General features: G+C 57.5%; 1 protein-coding gene across 1 annotated transcript in view; it reads right to left on the reverse strand.

The window, feature by feature from the left end:
• Positions 1–6,719, reverse strand: part of JAKMIP3 (Janus kinase and microtubule interacting protein 3) — a 51,806-nt gene extending 45,087 nt beyond the window's left edge. The window contains exon 1 of the mRNA XM_081104482.1: positions 6,579–6,719. The gene's annotated coding sequence lies outside the window, so the exon portion shown is untranslated. The remainder of the gene's footprint in view (positions 1–6,578) is intronic.
• Between the last annotated feature and the right edge of the window lie 469 nt (positions 6,720–7,188).

Consider the following 7,188-nt stretch of genomic DNA (forward strand, 5'->3'; position numbering starts at 1 on the left):
GACGGTGCTCTCACAGGAGTCCACGAGGTCACCAGGCAGTGGTCCTGCCTGGGCCACACCCCCTCCACCAGCCCCTCCTTCCACTCCTTCCAGCTCAGCCAGGTCTCTCCTCCCACGAGGAAGCCTTCAGGAGCCCGGAACCTGTACCCAGCCCCTCCACGATGTCCTGTGGCTCAGGCTGTGGAGCCCACCTGCCCAGCGAGGCCACAGGCTCCCGGGACGAGGCCCACACCAGACACAGGTGGCATAAGGTAGGCACAGACTCTCCCCAAGTCAGAGAGTTTTCAGCCACTGCAAAGCCCTGGAGTCGGCTGGTCCAGGGCAGCCGTCCAAACATCTGCTCTCGAGCTGGCATTGGTGCTGACCAGCCTCGGGGGCACTGGCATGGCCTCAGCCCCAGGTGAGTCCTCTGAGAGCCACGCCCACAGAGAAGCATGCCGAGCCCACAGGCCGGGAGGACAGCAGGGCCTTGTCTCTGCTTTTGAAGAAGAGGCCTCTGTCCTCTCCCGGCTTTTTGCAGCCTCACCTCTCCGCCATCCCTGGGACAGAGAGCGCCAGCAGGCACGACCCAGTCAGCTCCTCCCAAAGTGCCGTCAGCCCCTTGCCCATTACGAGGACTATCTGGGGACTGTCCTGGGGGTGGCCAGGGCAGCAGACACTGTGTTTCTCTGCACAATCAGGGGGGCAGGCAATGGCCCCCGTCGTGATGAACCGAGTCAGAGCGGGACAAAGACAAGCGGCAGGGATGTTAGAAACCACCTGCTGGGGTCGCCTCCCGCGCAGGCCCGGCCTCCCGTTAGAAACGCTCTGCTGGGGTCGCCTCTGCCTGGCAGCAGCCTCGTTCTCCCCAGGAGAAACCTGGCTCGGAGGGGACATGAGTAGCCCAGGCCCCACTGTCCAGCAGGACAAGGCCACACTGGACTCCGACTTCCCAACTCCCCAGCCAGACTTCTGGGAAGACAGGCACTAGCTGACCACATCCAGCGATGCTGGCCTAGGACCTGCCGGCAAGGGCACCGCCGGTCCCCAGCCGGTCCCCAGTCACGGCACTGAACTGCAAACTCGGGCTCGAATTATGTGCATGCGCTGTGGACAGTGAAAGGGACAGAGGTGGTGGCGATTCCACCAGCAGATATTTGAACAAGACTTGAGGAGAGAAAGGGGGGGCTGGGATGCCCAAAGGGAGAAGGGCAATGATGGGGTCCCTCCCACAGGGGTCTGGTGAGTCAGCTGGACCACAGAAGGTTGCAAATCCTGTTGGGACAGAGGATGAGGGAGCAGCTCATTAGCCTCCCACCAACCAAGTTCCCAAGTTCCCAGAGAATTTTAAAATGGCAAAAAAAAAAAAAAAAAAGTAAAGTGAGATCAGGCTTTAATTAAAACTTTGGCTCACGGCAATTCACGTGGCGCCAGGGAGGGCTGGTGGCGGGCTGGAGGCACCCATTCTGGCCCCACAGTGGGTCAGCTTTCGGATGACCACCTCTTTCCGTGGTCCTCACCTATTCTGATTTCGTCGCCGCGTACAGGCGTTTTGGCAAAGCCAGCTTTGCATTAATTTCTTCCCAAATGGTGACTGAAAAACGACATTGAATTTAAATTGATTCTCACCATTTCTCAACCCAGTTGTTCTGAGGGTTATTATGGAGACAAGCTGCCTGGCCCGTGTGGCTCAGAGTTGAGCATCGACCTATGAACCAGGAGGTCATAGATTGATTCCTGGTCAGGGCACATGTCCAGGATTTGGGCTCCACCCCTAGTAGGGGGTGTGCAGGAGGCAGCTGATCAATGATTCTCTCTCATCATTGATGTTCTCTCTCTCTCTCCCTCTCCCTTCCTCTCTGAAATCAATTTTAAAAAAAAAAAAAAAAAGACAAGCTGCCTAACAGGTTTGGCTCAGTGGATAGAGCATCCACCTGCAGACTGAAGGGTCCCGGGTTCGATTCCAGTCAAGGGCATGTACCTTGGTTGGGGGCACATCCCCAGTAGGGGGTGTGTAGGAGGCAGCTGATCAATGTTTCTAACTCTCTATCCTTCTCCCTTACTCTCTGTAAAAAATCAATAAAATATTTAAAAAATAAAAGACAAGCTCCCACAAGCCACATGGTGTCTAAGAGGAACACGGTGTCACTCCACACGACACTGCAGGGGACATTTTTGTCACTAATGAACCACGCCCATTGGAGAAAGAATTTTCTTTCAACCTCCCAGTTAAGAGTCCAGCTTTTAGAATCGCTGCTCTGGCTCCTGGAGAAATAAAGCAAACATAGTACACTCAGGCGTCCTCAGAAATCTGCCCTAATGAGCCCCCAAAGCAGCCAGCAGCATCTGGTGCACCCAGAGGAGCCAGCTGCCTTCCTTGGGCACATGTGGGAGCCCAGCACCCTCCCGCCCAAGCCCTGGGAGCCAAGAGAAGCCAGTGGAGTGAAGAGCAGTCACCCCCATTCCTGCTGAAAGGCCTTTGGGTGCTGTCCATGGTGCTGCCCCCACATTGATTCTATTCCTGATTTCAGATCCCAGACCAGCCTTCCACCGGACCCAGGTGGTGGCCCCACCTTACTCTACACTGCCAGCCAGCCCTGCTCTCCCTGAAATCAGAAAAGGTGAGGACCACGGAGAGCGCTGGTCATCCGAAAGCTGACGCACTGTGGGGCCAGAGCAGGTGCCACCAGCCCGCCACCAGCCCTCCCTGACTCATGACCTAGCTTACGGCACCAGCCATGTGGGGTCCATCTGTTGGGCTGTCTGTGGTGGCTCTTGTCTAGACTCCTGCAGACCCCACCTTCCCCAACCTCACTTCACCCACCCCCATATCTGCCAACTAGCCCCTAACCTCTGACAGGTCCTGCAATGTTGGTCTGCACCCCTGCAGGTGAATGGAACAAGGGAAAAGCTGGGAGCTGGGTTTAAAGTGTCCCCAACTAGGTGCCCGAGCTGCCACGCAGGAGCAAACGTGACTCTCTCTGGAGAAGGCCTTATTCATCGAGGTCCCCAAGGAACCCCACCAACGTTCAAGGCCTGTGACTGACATGCTCCCTCCCACAGCTGGCACGCAAGCCCCGGACCCGTGCCTGTGGGCGCTTCCGAGAGAAGTGCTTGGGGCAGCCCAGCCGGGCCCTGTTCTCCTGCTATGATCTGGATTGTCTGCGACTTCTGCACCAGGGACCCCAACCCAGAAAACCTCTGACTAGAAACTGCAAGCTGGCAGAATCCCTGTTTAGGATACAAAAGATGCCGTACAGAGGCTTTATACAATATAGCGCAGACACAGGAGAAGGAAACCACACGCCTGGGACTCCCTGAACAGCAGAGGGGCCAAGCGTGCAGCCACACGAAGAAAGAAACGATCCCAAAGCCTGTCGGTGAGAAGGGCTGTTTGCAGGACGAGCCAAATGAAGCTGGTGTGAGTGGCTCTTCGAGTCCTGGTTTGGTTAACCATTTCTAATATCATAATGCCCAACGTGAGGAACCATCAGACCAGAGAGAAGAAGGCAGCCAGGCAGCTGGTCATCTTGGCTGGATGCCGCCCAGCACCAGGGAGGAGTGGGAGCCCCTCCCTGTGGTGCACAGACATGATGCTGACCTAAGAGACCTCCTCCAGGCAGCCGGTGGGTGTGGAGGGGTGGCCTGGGTCACGCTGCTGGGGGAGGGTGTTCAGAGCCGAGAACACAGGCCGAGTGTGAGGCCCAGGCCCAGAGGAGGCCCCTTGGGCCCTGGATGACAACTGAAAGACATGGGTCTTACAACGACTTTTCACCTTGGACAAGGCCCTTCCCCTCTCCCGCCAGTTCTCCCCTCAGGCTGATACCGACGTACCTTAACACAAGTGGGGAAATCAGAGCAGTGCCCGGCAGAGAGCAGGTGCCATGAAATGGGTGACTTTCTGCCCGCCTGGTGTGGCTCAGTGGCTGAGCCAGGAGGCCATGATTCAATTCCCGGACAGGGCACATGCCTGGTTGTGGGCTCCATCCCCAGTAGTGGGCATGCAGGAGGCAGCCAATCAATGCTTCTCTCTCATCGATGTTTCTACCACTCTCTCCCTCTCCCTTCCTCTCTCTGAAATCAATAAAAACATATTTTTTTAAATATATTTTATTGATTTTTCACAGAGAAGAAGGGAGAGAGATAGAGAGAGTTAGAAACATCGATGAGAGAGAAACATCAATCAGCTGCCTCCTGCACATCTCCCACTGGGGACGTGCCCGCAACCCAGGCACATGCCCCTGGAATCAAACCTGGGACCCTTCAGTCCGCAGGCCGATGCTCTATCCACTGAGCCAAACCGGTTTCGGCTAAAAACATATTTTTTAAAAATATATTTTATTGATTTTTTACAGAGAGGAAGGGAGAGGGATAGAGAGAAACATCGATGAGAGAGAAACATCGATCAGCTACCTCCTGCACACCTCTATTGGGGATGTGCCCGCAACCAAGGTACATGCCCTTGACCGGAATCGAACCTGGGACTCTTCAGTCCACAGGCTGACACTCTAGCCACTGAGCCAAACTGGTCAGGGCAAAACATTTTTTTTTTTTAAAGAAATGGGTGACTTTTTATCACCACTCTCCTCTCTCTCATCTTTTCTTTTTTTATAATAACTGTTCATTGTTATGCACTGTTCACAATATCCTAGATCTTGCAAATATCCCGAAAGCAAACTTGTACTGAGCTGGGCCCTGGAACTTGTTGACCATGATGCCACCAACTGCCTCCAGGGACGGCCCCTGTGTGGCTCCCGGGGTGCCAGGCCTGGGATAGGATGGCTGCAGGGTGGTGCTATGGCTCTGGGCACCTGAACTGCACCAACCACCGACCATCTGTCTGCTGCCTCTCTCCCCTTCTGTGCCTGGTTCCCAGCAGGTGGCATCAGTATGGATGATAAATGCCAGTCATGTCTCAACACAAAGTCCTGAAACAATAAGCGTGTACAGGATGCAGCAGTTTGCCTGGAAATCTGATTTTAAATAGAAATTAAGGCCTGGCCGAGTGGCTATATTGGTTAGAGCGCTGGCCTGTTAACACCAAGTTGGCGAGTTCGATCCCCAGTCAGGGCGCACACAGGAATCAACAAATAAATGCATAAACAAGTGAAACAACAAATCGATGCTTCTCTCTCTCTTTCTCTAAAATCAATCAACAACAAAAAATTTTTAATGAAATTACAGCTCTACCAGCCCCCAACTGAAACGCACTAGTACAAAAATTCCTTTTTTCCCAACCATATGAATTTTGGGAGAAAGTGGACCTGTCCGGGTCAGGCGTGAGATGCAGGCTGTTTACTCTCTTCCCGGTTAGCGGCCAGGACCCCAAGCAGGTGCCGTGTTCTGTACAGACACAGAGCAGCCCCATCCCAGACCGCCGGCGGGCTCTTCCTCCAGAGCCATCACCTGCCTGACGTGTTCTGTTGACAAATCCTGGAAACACTCTAGGAGGGAAGTTCCATTCCTTACGGTGAGGCTCGCGGGGAGGTTGGCAGGGCTCTGCGTCCTCACCATTAATGTGGGGAGGAACTATTGCAGGCCCTTGCCAAAGCGAGTCTTAATTCATGGGCACAAATCAGCTTCCAGAAAAACAGCCGAAGGGCTGGGAGGGTCCTGTGCTTCCACTCTCCATCCTAAGCCCCTGCAGACTCAGGGCCTGGTCCCTGTGCTCCCCCCTCCCCCACCCCAACCCCCCCAGGCCGCCTCAGTAGGACCCCCAGGGCTGAGCAGCAGCTGCCCCTGGTGCAGCCCAGGCAAAGGGGCATTTCCTCAAGTCAGAGCCTGGATGTGCCGGCACCACCCACCACCGGTGGTCCTTAGATTGGGGGCGGGCGGCAGGCAACAGCGGGAGCCTTTCGGCTTCCCTCACAGCAGGAAGGAAGTGTAGGGTCAGAAGCCCACAGGCAGAGCAGGAAGGAATTGCTAAAACCCCCGGCCCCTCCCCAGAGGCCTGGGCAAAGGCACAGCAGGCAGGCTTTCGCTGGGAAAGCTGACCCCAATCGAACCCTCCTTCTGCGGCTTCCAGTGGAAGTCAGCATCCGACAGCCACTCTGCCACCCCGGAAACCGGAACACGCGAGATTACAAACCTGGACACCAAAATAGAAAAATAAAATCCCCGCAGGGGCCGCGCCTTCCTGAGCGCGGCTCAGCCGGCGACACAGAAACGCCCGAGTTTGCGGCCTCCAGGGCCAGGTGCGAGCACCTGCGCCACCTGGGCCGCGTCCCCGCTGGGCCTGTGCGCCCACGGCCGCACAGGGGTTCCCGGGAAAGGGCGTGGGAGAGACGGGGCCGAGGGGGCCTGGAGAGGCTGAGACACCCCCGCCCCCGGACGCCCCGGCAGGCAAGACGCACCCTGCCGCCGGGCCATCCAGGCCACCTCCGCGCCACCCCTGGCCCATCTCCTGGCCCAACCCTGGCCCACCTCCTGGCCACTCCTGGGCATCTCCGGGCCACCCCAAGCCATCCCGCAGCGCAGAGCTCCGGAGCCCCTGGGCGCATGGTGCCAGGCGTGGGAAGCGCAGAGGCCCGCCCAGATTGCGGCGGCGCGCGGGACCGGGGACCCGGGACCAGGGACCGGGGTGGCTGGTGGCCGCTCACCGAGGCTCCCCGCGGGCGGCGGCGGCGTCTGAAGGTCCCGCTCGGCCATTGCAGTGGCGCTGCAGCGGGCGGGGGGCGCGCGTCACCGCGGGCGGGCGCCCCAAACCTAGGCCCTCCCCCGACACTCCCTGCCGCCCGGCTGCGCGGCTCCGCGACACCCCAACCCCACCTCTTCCTTTGCTGCTCATCGTATTCTTTCAGGAGCAGGTTTGCAGTCTTAGAATCGGAGAGCGCCGTTGCTGAAAATAACCTGGCTGCTGCGCGGAGCGCGGAGGGCGGGGAGAGCAAGGCAGCCGGGCAATGCCCACACCGAATGGCACCCAGAGCCGCCGGGGCGGGTTACCAGGGATGAACTCTCGCTCTTGGTAAGAATTACTCACCCACGTTTCACGCTGGATGTCGGCAGCTCTGAAGCAGCCCCTGAGAGCTGCACGTGTGTGTTCCAACCATTAACTCTTGGCTTCCGGTCTCCAAACGCTGCCGCCCACCGCCCTGGGGGAGAGAACTGCTTCGGCAGACGTGCGGTGCGTGGAGCAAATCACAGGGCTGCCCCGGAATCAGATCCAGGAATCCACCTTTGAGCCCTGACCTCTGGCGGGGACCCCAGCCC

Source organism: Myotis nattereri, assembly GCF_964212035.1.
Source record: "Myotis nattereri genome assembly, chromosome: 13".
Lineage (NCBI taxonomy): Eukaryota > Metazoa > Chordata > Mammalia > Chiroptera > Vespertilionidae > Myotis > Myotis nattereri.